The following is a 15210-nucleotide window of genomic DNA, read 5'->3' as shown; positions in this document are numbered from 1 at the left end:
GTTGAGTTGTGTCTCATTTCAAAAACAAGACAAATTGATTCAAAACAAGGTTAAACACAAGAGTATTTCATCCAACAAAGTTCAAAACACCTTCAAACATGGTTGTCAAACATTTTTCAAAATCTTGTCTCAACATTCATGTCACTTGGATTTAGGTTCATCCTAGGTTTGCATTTTGCAAGTTCATTGTCAATTTCCAAGGTTAAGTTTCACCTAGGTCATACTCCTTTGCATATCAATAAGGGTCATCCATTTGCATGTGTCCTCTTGCATTAGAGTAATACCATTTCATAATTCAACCTTAGGTTTTGCCTTAGGTTGACATTGTCATACATTTGCATTTGCATACCCTAGGTCTCTTCATCAAGCTTAGGTCATTATCATATCATATTAGGGTCATTTGCATAGTAATTGTCCCTTTGCATATAGTGTCAAAACTAGGTTTTGTCATACTTGAGTAATTCCAAATCTTCGATAAACCCTAAAGTTATTGTTAGGAAGTCTAGACCTTATCAAACTTTTGTCTTTTTGTCATCACTATCATTTGGTCAAACCTAGCTTAGTATCCAAGCATATAGGGGAGACATTGTCATTTTGTCCTTTTGTCACTTGGTCCTTTTGTCCTTTGAGGTCTAGACATCATTTCAATTTCCTAAGGGTCTCTTTTTAGAATTGCATTCATGAGTTTGTCAAAATCTTGAAAAAACAACAAAAACATTAAGTTGCCTTGTCATCCTTTTAGGTTGCATTTGTCAATCCCATTAGTTGCATTGCATAGTGACATGTTTGTTGAAATGAGGTCTCAACCCTCTTACAAAGCCATGTCATCACAATTGAGCAATCAATCATGTCAATCCAATCTCTACATGTCTCTGAACTTGGATCAAACTTATCATGATGATGTAAATGTCCAAATACAAAAACTAGAGGAGAAACTAGCTCAAGAAATTGAGATTTTGGAACAAAGAGTGAAAAACATTGCGAAGAATAGATCACAAATGTCCAAAATGTTTCAAAAATTTCCAGGTCAAAATCCAAATATTGAGCCAATTGATGTAAGATCTCTTCTTGAACGATTAGACATACTAGCTCTCCTCTCCCAAATAGAGATGATGAAACAATTTCAAGAAAAGAGACAACATCAATTTCAACATTATGTGCCTCCACAACAAGAACAAGAAGGTGTTTACTATCAATCAGATTTTCAACCAATACAACCAATGGTTCAACCAATTGTTCAACATATACAACCAATACAACCAATGGTCCAATTTCAACAATATGTCCAACCAACTATACAATGTCCACAAATGGTTCAACCAATGGTGGAATATCAATGTCAAAAACCACAACCAAACATTCAAAAACAAAGGTTGCAGCACACACCAAGCCAAGTTTCAAACATGTTGGAACAATTGAACCAAGTCCAATATCAAAACATGACATCAAACCAAGACCAAATTCTTTCCAAACAAGTTCAAATTCTAGATACAACCATGTCAAAACCTCGAAAGAAAGGTGGCTTTATTCCAATGCTCTTAAGAAAACTACCAAGTGAGTTCTTTGAAGAAGATCAAGATAATACAATTATGTCTAGCAATGCCTCATCTCCCCGCAAACAAATTGACTCTCCAGTGGCATCTATCCCTACACCTTTAGAATTTTCACAAGAACCTTCTATATTGTCCTCATCAAACAATACACCCAAGGATGCAATTATCCAAGGACTATCCATAATTGATTGCCAAGATAATCCAATTCATGATACACATCCTTGTCATGTTTCAGAAATACAAGATCCAATGCCACCATGCACTTTATTGCCATTACCTATTTTAGAGGACCCCATTCGAAGTCCCTCTTCCTCATGTTCAAGCATTGATTCCTTGCCAGAATCCATCACAAATGTTCAAAGTGCATTTTCTTCATGCCAAAACATTGATCCCTTGTCAGAATCCCCCATGCATATCCAAAGTCCAACCCCATGTCAAGAGGATAATTTAGAGCATGAAGAAACGTGTCTTGAAATAGATGAAGATCAAGATCTTGAAACCTTATCATCCCATCCAATTGTTGACCAGGACCCCATCTTCCCAGACACTCACGATGATTCCCCTATTCTTGTCCATCCTATCCAAAGTCCTATTGACACTCCACTCCCCAAGAAAGATCAAGATATCCCAGTCCATCCAATGCCAAACGATCCCATTCCATTTCATGAAAAAAATGTCCTTTCAAATCCCATTGACATTCCACTTCCTAAGAAAGATCAAGGTATCCCTTCCATCCTTTCCGATGATCCCATTAAAAGTCAAGAGCAAAGCACCTTTAAAGAGGATTCCAATGATCTTCCTTGTCAAGATCAAATTATTCCTTTAAATCCTCCACAAGATCCTTTTGTTCCTCCATCTCCTTGTCCTAATCCCGCATATCCACTCCAAGATCGCATTTCTTTTGATGATCCCATTATTTCTCCCATTCCATCTCTTGAAGAGCCTATCATTGAACCATGTCCACTACACAATCCTAGTCCCCCTCATGATCCTAATCCCCCTCATGATTCTAACGTGTCAGTGCAATATGTTCATGAACCCTTGACATTCACAATGGGTTCTTCCACTTTGGTGCAATCTGATCCACTTCAAGATCTCATTATTTCTCTCATATCATATCCACCTCATAATGGACTCGCGTCTTCTTCCCAAAGAAAAGAGTATCCTACAAGTCAAGATATTCATAAAGGCAAAGGAGTAGATCTTCATAAGCAAGACTCCCTTCATGTTAAAGAAAATATTAAGGGTCATGGCCTCAGTGAAATTCCTCAAGACGTGGGTACCCCTGCTAAATCCAACATCCGTTCAAAATCCAAGCATATACCTTCCCCATCATACTTTCCATCCATCTTAGGTCCTTATATTCCTTCATTCTCTATGCAAGGTCAGCAAAGGCACACATCCTTGAGTAAATTTCATCAATGCAAAAGACCTCCATTTCATTCATATCCATCCATGCATTCCTTTCCCCCTCCAAGCAATTTGGATGCCAAGTATAAAAGTCATCAGTCTAGCAATCCACATGTATTCAAGGATCAACATGTCCAATACAATCGTCATGTCAAAACAAAGAACAATATGATCTATAAAGAAAAAGAAATATCCAAAAGGCCACAAAGGCCCACTGAGCAAAATAAAGCAAAGTCAAAAGATATATGGGTTCCTAAATCCCTTGTGTTAGCAATGCACTCCAAGGAACCACAAAAGCATGAAAAATAAAAAACCATGTGGATCCCTAAGCGGCTCCTTGAAGCACAAAAGCCTAAAGAAACATCCAACTTGGCATCCAAAATTGCTATTCCTCCATCCAAACCTCTCAAATTTGTTCCTCCACCGCCTTCTTCATCCATTTTGGGCCCTTATGTCCCAAAATCCCAAGCTATTCCTCCATCCAAATCTCACAATCTGAAATCCATTTTTCCTCCATCAGTCCATCACCCCTCAAGGTGTGTGCCAATGTTGATCTTGCCTTCATTTCCGTCTACTCAACCACAATTATTCCAATACCCTATCCATTATCCAATGCATATTTTCCATCCTTCGATCCCTTTGATCCCATCCTTTGCATAAATCCTTGCCTTAGTTTCATCTCATTTTCCATGTCCTTATCCTACCAACGTCTTTGAGCATACTTTTAAAAGTCATGGTCCATTTTTTTTTTCAAGGCTACTATCCAAACAAAAAAGGATGCTTGAGTCCTTCTTCCATCCCCTATCATGTGGCCATCTTCTATTGAAAAAGTCAAAACATACCAAAAAAAAAAAAAAAAGGTGCTTGTGTAAATAAAAAAGAGAAAAAAAGTAAAGCAAAAATAATTCGTCCACTGGTGAAAACCTGGCAAACAGGCGCCTTGGGTAAGTACCGTGATGAAAACCTGGCAAATAGGCATCATGCGTAATCTATGAACTTCTTGCATACCATACTTGGGGACAGGTTTTATCCTATCACATCCTTTTGTCCTTCATTGTTCCATTATCCTATCATACAATGTCATTACCCTCCATTATCCTATTGTCCCTCATGTCCATTTCCTCTTTCCACCTTTGATCTTGACAAGGCTGAGGATCATCATGAGCATCATGTATCTTGTTTGCAGCTTTTAGTCTATCATAGCTTTTGGTCTTTATCCATTTGCTTAATATAACTTTTCATCCATATTCCCTAGCTTATTGCAACTTTCTGCCACTATCCCGTATCCTATCCCAACCTTCAGTCCATGTCCCTTATCCATTCTTGGTCTTGCTTATCCTATCCATATCTTATCACTATCCATACACTCTCTTTTTCCTTCCTTGATCTTGATCTAACATAAGGACGCAAAATTTAAACATGGTTTCAAAAACCTCTTGACATGTCTCTCATGCCATGTTCCTGCTTTACATTGTCATATCCAGTGTCTTGTCCCATCACGCAATAGCCCTTGAAAATTGCATTTGCATTATCTCCATGATAAAAGGCCTTTGTCTTCCCTCTATCCACCATCATTTTAGAAAGCCTATTTATTCACCTGTCATATTCCTTGCCTTGCTAGACACTAGGGGCAAAATCATAAAAATTGAAAAATGTCCTGAAATAATCCAAAAAATCAAATAATGTCCTAAAAAAAAAATCCAAAAAAATCAAATAATGTCTTGAAAAAATCCAAAAAAATCAAATAATGTCTTGAAAAAAATCCAAAAAAAATCAAATAATGTCCTGAAATAATCATAAAAAATTGAAAAATGTCTTGAAATAATCCAAAAAAATTGAATAATGTCCTGAAAAAACTCCCTAAAAAGTCAAATAGAGTCCTGAAAAAACAAATCAAAACATATCTCTTTTGTGCATAAGACAAATCACTGAGCATCCCTCCAACGACACGCAATCACACATTGTGCTTTACTGGAATCATGCGTTAACAGATGAACTTTTTCGATCAAACCAGACATTCAAATTGATTAAAATTGTCTTATCAATCGAACATCAACATCAATATCATTCATCCTTGGCACATTATCGTGGGTCTTATACAGGGTGTGGTATACTTGAAACTAGACTGTGTCCTGTCTTAGACGGGGTACCGCATGTCCTGAAACCAGACAACATGATCGTCCTATCAGCACTTTCAACTTTTGACAATGAAGATCAAGATGTTTGTTTGACTTGTTTGAATTAGCGAGTCTTATCATTTATTGATTTATCCTCGATCATATTCCTATGTTGCTAGATGATGTCACTGAGTGATTCAGAGTGATCGGGATGGTTCATGGTCCCTTTCTTTTTTGTTGTGATTGCTGTTTGTGGAATGTTTGTCACAAACCGGGGCAACTATATCATTGGGTGTCTGTGATAAGTACATTCACTTTGTGAACACCGCACATACCTCGACCCTTGATGTATGCACCCTAGGATGCCTCACTCATTCCTTGTGTGCGATGTGTCTGTCTCTTGCAAACAGGGTTACATTTCAGCTCTGGCCTTCAATGCCATGATGCTATGCATCCGTTTTGCTACATTAAATAAAGGTTCTCACCTACTTCTGTGCATTGGTGAAAGAAAGTTTTCCTTCATCTCTAACTGTCCTCTATCTAATTTCTTCTTACTAACATTTCTTCCGTCAGTCTTGGCAGTCCGTTCGAACCTATCGTCTTTTGTCATTCTTATCGATCACTTGGCCTCTTTTCTGGATTTTTCCGGCCAATTCCTCGAGGGGGCATGCATATGTCATTGTTATTGTCTGGGGCATTTTCATTATTGTTCTTTGAAACAATGCTTGAAATCGCATTGTCTCAAAGAGGGGCAAAATGTAGACGTCTAAAAATGGTCAACGCTTGCGGAGTCATACTTTAACATTTGCGCATTGCCTTATTTTAGGATTTTTGTGTCGCATTAACATTTCTCCTATGATTCGCACTTGGTCTTTATCACTTGCGAGCATCGAGTCCTTCTTCTACATTCTTCATTCGTCTTGCTTTCAAATTTGGTCTTGTCAATAACATGTCAATAACAGTATTTGTCATGATTTTGGTTGATCTTATCTTGTCGCATCAATGTGCGTGTTCATTTGTCATCATTTTGGACATCTTCAATCCTAATTAGGGTTTTGTCCTCTTTTAAATCTTATCATTTTGCGATCGATTTGTCATCGATCGTTGTCATTTTCAATCTTGTCATTTTGCGATCGATTTGTCATCGATAGTTGTCATGTTTTATTTTGTCATTTTGCGATTGATTTGTCATCAATCGTTGTCATTTTCAATCTTGTCATTTTGTGATTGATTTGACATCGATCGTCGTCCTTCTCAATCATGTCAATTTGGATCAATTAGTCATTGTTCCTCGTCAATTGACGCATTTATCAATCAAATCACTTATCAACATTGGTCCTTTGTCAGTCAGAATCATGATCAAATCGAATTGATATCAATTATCTTTTGTCAAGACCTAATTGACATCCTTTCATCTTCTAGGGTTTCATGATTTATTCGTTTAACCTTGTTTGTCATTTCTCCCTCTAGGTTAAATAATTTATTTATTTATCCTAAGTCTTCTTGTCACAATTAAATGTTTATTTAATTGGCTAACTAATTCCTCCCTCTTTGTGAATTAATTAATAAATGAAAAATTGTTAATTAATTCACTTAATTTCCTCATTTTCTAATTTCTCCTAATTCCTATTTTCCTAATTTTCATCAATTTCAATTTTTCTAATTTCCTAATTTCTAATTCTCAATTCTCTCCTATTTTTCTCCTAATTTCATGGGAATGACATTTCAATTTGTCATAATTGACAATCAATCAATTTTGACATAGCAATTTGTCATAATTGTCAATCAATCAATCTTGCATAGAAAGTGTAAATTTGTTATAATTTGTCATATTTGTCATTCTTGATTTGAAATTTCCTTTCAAATCTCCTCATGCTAATCTTGTCTTTTCTCCAGTTTGTCTATAAATTGGATGAATTTCTTCAATCAAGGTCCCTGATCCCTGGTCGAATCAATCACGCTTCTAGTACCCTTATGCTGTCACGATATCTTGTCAATCTTTCTTTCATCTCATGTGTATGCACTTGTAGGCGAGATCCACAAAACAAAGCTATTTGAAGGAGAAAGAAGGACAATGGAGCCACATGAAGGAGACATCTGCATTTGGTTTGCTTAGATTTCATTTAGAATGTCTTGTCTTCATGTTTTCATTGAATGTTTTTAGGATTGTTATCACTGCATTTTAGGTTTTGTGATTGAGCTAGACCAATTTTCTATTGCTTTGATGATTTCCACATTTCCTAGCTACATCAGTAACTAGGGATACATTGATTGGAAAACTTTTAGATTTTGAAATTGAAGAATTTGGTCCTGCTGCTACTATAAAGATAGATTTATCCTTTAAAGCATCTACATCATCTGCACCATCATTTGATAAATCAGATTGGAAAGCCTTCTATGCAAGAGAACTTGAAGAAAGCAAGAATGAAAATGAAGAACTTGAAGAACTTGAAGCACTATTTGGAAGGAAAATGCCTAAAGGTCTAGTTGGAAGTAAGTATGAAGGTAAAGCACCCTTTAAATGTTTTAACTGCAATAAGATTGGTCATATGGCTTCAAGATGTCATGATAGACATGCTAGACTAAGAGAAGAAGATAGAAGAACATACAAGCCTAACCCTGAATATCAAAGATACAGATTTAAGAAGAATAAAGAAAAATCTTGTTACATTGCTAATGAAGGAGTGATTGATGATTCTGATGAGGATCCGACAGACAATGGATGGGTTTTTGTTTCTATAACAAAAGATCAACCGATACCTACTACTCAACTGGTAGAACAGGCCTTGGCAGCTAAAGTTGAAGTAAAGGACGAGTGGATCATTGATTCAGGATGCTCACATCATATGACACGAGATAAAGGTAAATTCTTGAACTTTCAAGAATACAATGGAGGCTTAGTAAGATTTGGAGATGATAAAGATTGTTTGATCAAAGGTAAGGGTACAATATCTCTTGATGGTAAGCATAATACTGATCATGTTTACTATGTTGAAGGATTAAAGCTTAATCTTTTAAGTGTTGGTCAATTAGTTGAGAAAGGATTTCAGTTACAATTCAAAAATGGAAAATGCAAAATCATGAATAGAACTGGTTTGGAAATTGCAACCGATAATCAGACTAGAGGTAATATCTTTCATTTGAATAACAGTGAAAAGACATGCTTAATTGCACATATTGATGAAAGTTGGCTATGGCATAAAAGACTCTGTCATGTAAACTTTGATTGCATGGTGAAAATCAGTACTATTAAGGCAGTTAGAGATTTACCTAAAATTGTCAAACCTCACAATACAGTATGTAAGGAATGTCAATTTGGAAAACAAGTTAGAGCTAGTTTCAAAAGTATTCCAGAAAAATCCAATAATGCTCTTGATTTAATTCATACTGAATTATGTGGTCTAGCTAGAACTAAAAGCTTACAAGGTGATAGATATTTCATGCTAATCATTGATGACTATTCTAGAATGTGTTGGGTTACTTTCCTCAGAGAATAATTAGAAGAACTTGGAAAGTTCAAACTGTTCAAAGCTATGGTAGAAAATGAAACCGGTAAGAAAATCAAATGTCTAAGATCAGATCAAGGAGGAGAATTCACACCTAAGGAATTTAATACATTCTGTGAAGTAAATGGAATCAGAAGATAGCTATCAGCACCTCAAACACCACAACAAAATGAAGTTGTTGAAAGGAAAAATAGAACTATCTTGGATGCAACAAGAAGTATGTTATCATAAGCAAACCTACCACATGTATATTCGAGAGAGGAAGTTAGTATATCGGTCTATACATTCAACAAAGTTCACATCAAAGGTGAAACCGGTAAGACTCCTCATGAACTATGGTTTGGTATTACTCCTACTCTTAAATATTTCAGAATTTTTGTAAGTAAATGCTATATCAAAAGAGATGAGTATATTGGCAAATTTGATCCTAGAAGTGATGAAGGAATATTTCTTGGTTATTCATCTAAGAGCAAGGCATATAGATGTTTTAACAAAAAATTGCAGAAAATTGTTGAAAGTACAAATGTAAAGATTGATGAATAATTCATAGGAAATTCAAGGTATATAGACTTTGAACTGGCAACAGAAATTTTGACAAATGTACCTACACTGAATCCACCGGTACAAAATGAAGATCCAGTTACACCGGTATCATCTGAAAATTCCACAATAACTGAGGAACAACAATGAACAAAGACACCCCGGTATGTAAGACTGAATCATTCTGAAGATCAGATAATTGGAAACAAGTATAAAGGAGTTATGACAAGAGGAAGATTGGAAAATGAAGAGGTATATCTTATTTCTCAAATTGAACCATCATCAGTTAATGAGGCATGTGAAGATAAATATTGGATTAAAGCTATGGAAGAAGAATTGGAACAAATTGAGAAAAATAACACTTGGACATTAGTTCCCCGACCTAAAGATAAAAATGTAATTGGAACCAAATGGGTATTCAGAAACAAACTTAATGAAGATGGTAAGGTTATCAGAAATAAAGCAAGACTAATGTGTAAGGGATATTCTTAGAAAGAAGGAATTGATTACAATGAAACCTTTGCACCGATAGCTAGAATTGAGGCAGTCAGATTATTTTTGGCTTTTGCAACACACAAGAACTACAAATTATATCAAATGGATATTAAATGTGTATTTTTTAATGGAGATCTTGAAGAAGAAGTTTACATTGAACAACTTGATGGATTTTCTTTGATAGTTAACAAAGATATGGTTTGGAGGTTAAGAAAAGATTTGTATGGATTGAAACAAGCTCCAAGAGCTTGGTATGCAAGATTGGATAAGTATCTTTTGAAGATTGTTTTTCCTAAAGGTAATGCTGACAACAATTTATATTATAAAGTGACTAATGATGACATCTTGGTTATAGAAGTTTTTGTTGATGATATAATCTTTGGAGGAGAAGATGGATTATGTAAAGAATTTTCCATTAAAATGCAGCAAGAATTTGAAATTTCTATGATTGGAGAAATCAAATTCTTTTTAGGATTACAGATTTCACAGACTGATAAAGGTATATTCTTGAGTCAATCCAAGTACTTAAAAGAGTTACTAAAGAAATTTTGGATGGAGAACTCTAAACCGGTAAGCAAAGCTATGAATACAAATGACAAACTATCACTAAGGGATGAATCTACACCTGTAATCCAACAAGGTACAAATATATGATAGGAGGTTTACTGTATTTGACACGAACCAGACCTGATATTATGAATGCAGTATGTATTGTTTCAAGATTTCAGAGGAATCCTAGAGAAAATCATGAATCAGCAGTAAAAAGGATTTTCCGGTACTTACAAGGCACTATAAATCTTGGATTATGGTATCCTAGGGATGAAAACTTTGAATTATGTGCATACACAGATGCAAATTGGGTAGGAGATGTGGATGACAGAAAAAGCACCACTGGCGGAGCATTCTTTCTTGGAAGAAGACTAGTTTCTTAGTTAAGTAAGAAACAAAGTTGTACATCTTTATCAACAACAGAATCAGAATATGTTGTAGAAACAACTAACTGTACACAAGTACTATGGCTTAAACAAATGTTGAAAGATATAAAGGTAAAATGCAAGGAACCTATAACTATCTATTGTGATAACACTGTAGCAATTGATATATCTAAGAATCCTGTATTACATTCTAAAACCAAACATGTTTCCATCAAACAAAATTTTCTAAGGGAAAATGTTGAAGAAAAGGAAATAAAACTGGTTTATGTGAATACTAAAGAGCAGATTGCAGATATTTTCACTAAACCTCTACCTAAGGAGACTTTTGAATATCTGAAAGATCAGCTTGGGGTCATACCCCCACCGGTAGAGACTTAGGAAGTTGATGATTGTCGTCAACTGATATAATTAATAGAGAAATCTTTTACTCCAACTTTGATGAGGAAGCTACTTCTTAGGGGGAGTAGTTGGTATACTAAATTAATTGGTATTTTGTATATGAACTTGGTTTTGTAATAACTTTGGCATTTGATGTCAAAGGGGGAGAGATTGGTATGGAAAAACACAAGGAAAACACATGTTGCTCCCAGGGGGAGAGATTTCTTATTTGGGAGAGATTATTACTCTCTGTATCTATATTTTGATTTCTGGTTATGATCTCTTTTTGGGAAATTGTTGGTTTTTGGTATTTGGCATTTTTGTTTTGGCACTTTGATGGTTTTTCCATCTTGTGTTGCCATCAATGCCAAAGGGGGAGATTGTTGGTATTTTGGTATGGTTTTATCATTGATGTCAATACCTACTAAACACTTATCAACTCTGGCACTTTGGAGAATTAGCAACATTCACCGGCAAGCGACTTATGCACAATCACCAGTATCTCGTACACCGGCAGGATAAAATGATCATCGACACTTGGAAGGGCATGGAAAACACTTGGTTATGTCAAAGACATCATGTGGACACCTTATCTTGGAGTTTTGTTAATTGGCATATTCGTATTTACATATTTGCTGTTACTGGTAAATAGGTCCAGGTTACACTGGTAGGTTTATCTTTTCCAGATCAGCATGGCACGCTATGGAGATGACTTACTGTTGTTATAAATGCATTGAGATGACATGTTGAATCAGTTATTGCATCGGATATTGTTTTGTTTGTAAAATGATTTTATTATAATATATCTTGTAGAGTTGACCTACTAAAATTGGTCCTAGGTTATGGTATAAATGTAAGATCTTATTTGTAAGATCAAGTGTGGAATGCGAAAAAGGGATTGTGTGAAGGTATATGCAAGAATAAGTAGAGCTATACACATAGACATCATTTGAAGATTGAAGGAGGGTTTTTGTGAAGACAATCAGAACTACACCAGTACTGAATCCAGCATATGAAGATGCTATTTTGAGCAGTACATTTTTATTGGATTTAACCATCCAATTGTAGTTAGTGTGATTCCCATGTTGTGTTTGAGAAGTGAGCTCTAGGCACTTGGCCTTTCTGCATGTGCAGACCCCATTTGTATACACTTACTATCTGTAGTAGTATCATCTGATTGTGGGTAAGGTTTCCCACCATGGGTTTTCCCCTTACAAGGTTTCCACGTACAAATGTTGGTGTTATGTGTTGTGGATGACTTTGTCTTTTTGTTTCATGCATTAATCTTTACCGGTATTGCAATTATCTAATAGAACTGTTCACCAGTATAACAAATTGTTTCACTAGTATTAAGCATTAAGTTGGTTTAATGGTTTTTGGTTTGAATTCATTAGATAACTGATTCACCCCCCCTCTCAGTTGTCTCCGGGACCTAAAAGATCTAAGGCCTCATTTTTGTTGCTCGACCTTTGGACCCTTTAGTTTGGGCTGTTGAGGCTATAAATAATGCTATGTTAGAAGTTTTAATGCCTCTTTTTGTGCCTTTGAAGGTTTAGTGTGGGTCTTTAGTGGAGGCTAAGCTCTCCCCTCTACCCTTCTTCTAAGACTTTGGAGGATGATGATATGTGGAAAAGTGTTCAAAAAGAGAAGAGAGGCCTTTCCAAACATTCTTGTTTCTCCCACACCCCGTCAAGGTTGGTTAGAATTATAGGAAGGTGCTATTGCAAACTTGAGTTATGTTGAGTTGTGTTGTCATTGATGTCAACTTTTGTGGTGTTTTCATTGATGTCATTGTGTGTTGTAGATGGTCTGGAAGTGAGTGTTTTGATGTTGTGTGGGCTAGTGGTGATATTGAGTAAGTATGAGGTTGTGAGGCCTACCCCGACCCATCCTAGCATTTTAGTGATTTTTCATGTTGGAACTATTATGGATGCTATATTTTTATGCATTATGGATATAGAACTTTATATGATCCCGGGAATTGGATAATATTGATATATTGATGCTTTATTTCTATGCATTGTGGATATAGAATTTTATATGATTCTAGAATAGGATAACATTGAGATGGTGTATGTCATTATTTGATTTGTAGGACTTTATTATGATGCTAGAAATATGATGCATATCTTATGAATGGATTAAATTTATGAGGATTATGATAATTGGTTATGTGGATTTGCTTTGTTATATGGTAAATTGATTTGTATGATGTCAATTGTATGCAAAGTGATTGATTTGTATTCTTATTTATGTGTTCAATATTATATGAGGTTATCAGGAAGTACTAATGTGTAATTGAGATGTGCAGGAAAATTATCCATGTGACCATGGAAACATTATGGAGAATCAAGCCTAGGCCTATGTACATTCGTAAAACCAGGGGTTGTCTATTTGGAGAGACAACACCCTGTATGCATCGTATTTTATTCATAAATGTAAATGTTTGCATGTGTGTTAAATTGTAATTATTTAATTGTGTAAATCCTACAAGAGACAATTGCCATGTGAGTAATTATGATGTGGAATTATTTTTGTAGTGTCACTTGACACATATGTTGTATGTTGTGTTGGCATTGTCATGTCACCTTTTGAGAGATTTTTTAATTTTATTTTTACCAATGATATATTTCCAAATTATTCTTGAAGGTCCCAAGTAAATCTAGGATAGTGAGCCATCAGGAGGGTCAACTTAGAATTGACCCATAGGTAAACTTTAGGTGGACTTTCATTTTTAATCACCCACTCTCCATCTTTATAGATGAGATCTTGCAGTTTTGAAACCAGTTTAGACTATAATTTTGGCTAAGTGTTGCAGAAAAGAATTGTGGAATTGGGCCGCTCTTCTCCAAGCTATCCCTAGTAAACCCTTGACAGATTAAAGGTTGGTTTATTTTCTTTCTTTGCATGTTGAAAATTTGTTTTTAAAAGATTGCTTGAATGTAAATGTTCTTTCCCTTGTATTTTATTTGTGAAATTTTTTATGTGATTCTTCTCCCATTTTTGTTATGCATTTTCTTGTGTTTTGGGAGTATCCAAGGCCATCTTACCCTTGAGAGGGAAAAATGGTCTTGGGGGTGGAAGGTGTTTGACAACCTTAGAGTGAGAGGCTCTCATTAAGAGAGTGATCTCAAGGGTTTGTTTATGTGACCCTTGCTGCATAGTTTTGTTTATGCATTTGGGGGTCATAAGGGGAGAAAGTATGGCATGTATGCCTTGGGGGTCATAAGGATGTTGGGTTAAGATGGACTTATGTTGTGTTCTTGGTTGCCATGAGTTGGCATGTGATCTAATATCTTGCAGTTCTCCTCAAGGTACTTGGTCCACTTCCACCCATGTAAGCATCACATTATGTGATAAATTTCAGCCTTGGGATGGGAATGTGTTTGTTTGAGTTTTTCCCTTACTTGTTGTGTTTTCTTGAGTGTAACCCATCTAGATCTTGGTTCTCCAAGCTGGGGGGTGACTTCTAGTAAGCCTAGGCTGGGAGGTGAGCTCTCCATGGTCACAACCGTAAGATTTTGTATGCAGGTTTGCTTGGAAAAGAAGAAAAATGAAAGTTAGGAGTTTCTGATTTTATTTTAGTTCCAAAAAGAAAAAGAATGTAATTTTGTATTTTGTTGTAAAGAAAAGAAGGGAAAGGAAAGAATTTTTCTACTGTAAATATATTGTAAATGAATTAGAAACTGTATTATTGATTGAGTCTTAAGTTGTACTTTATTGATGTATGGATCATTTAAATTAAAAAAAATGGAGTGCACTTGATTAATTCTGTTTTGTATAAGTTGCAAAGGAAAAGAAATGTATTATGCTATTCAAATATTATTGAAGAAAAGAATGAGATGTTTTATTCTGTTTTAAAATATTAATGTAAATTTTTTTATCTTGCTGTTGCTGTCTATAAGAATTAATTCTGCTACCGTTTTTACACATTCTGAAATCGCATGTTAAGTAGAAAGTCATTAACTAGAAAGGTTAATTTGCAGATGTTTTAAAAAAGAGAGAAAATTAGTCATTTTTGCTTAAGTATAAATCTAGAAAATGCATGCTAGTAGGAAACTAAAAGAAATACCCTGCAACACACACAAAAAAAACACACACACAAAAACCCTAGCAAAGCAAAAACAAAGAGAGAAATAATTTTAGTTGATAAAAATATGCAACCCTAACCCAATTTCGGGTTAGGGTTAGCATCTAAATAATAAAAGTAAATTAGATATGCAACCCTAGCGCATATTCGGGTTAGGGTTAGCATATAAAAAAGAGAGAATTGTTA

The sequence above is a fragment of the Cryptomeria japonica genome, chromosome 9 (assembly GCF_030272615.1).
Source record: "Cryptomeria japonica chromosome 9, Sugi_1.0, whole genome shotgun sequence".
NCBI classification, from domain to species: domain Eukaryota; kingdom Viridiplantae; phylum Streptophyta; class Pinopsida; order Cupressales; family Cupressaceae; genus Cryptomeria; species Cryptomeria japonica.
Note: the sequence above shows the minus strand (reverse complement) of the source record.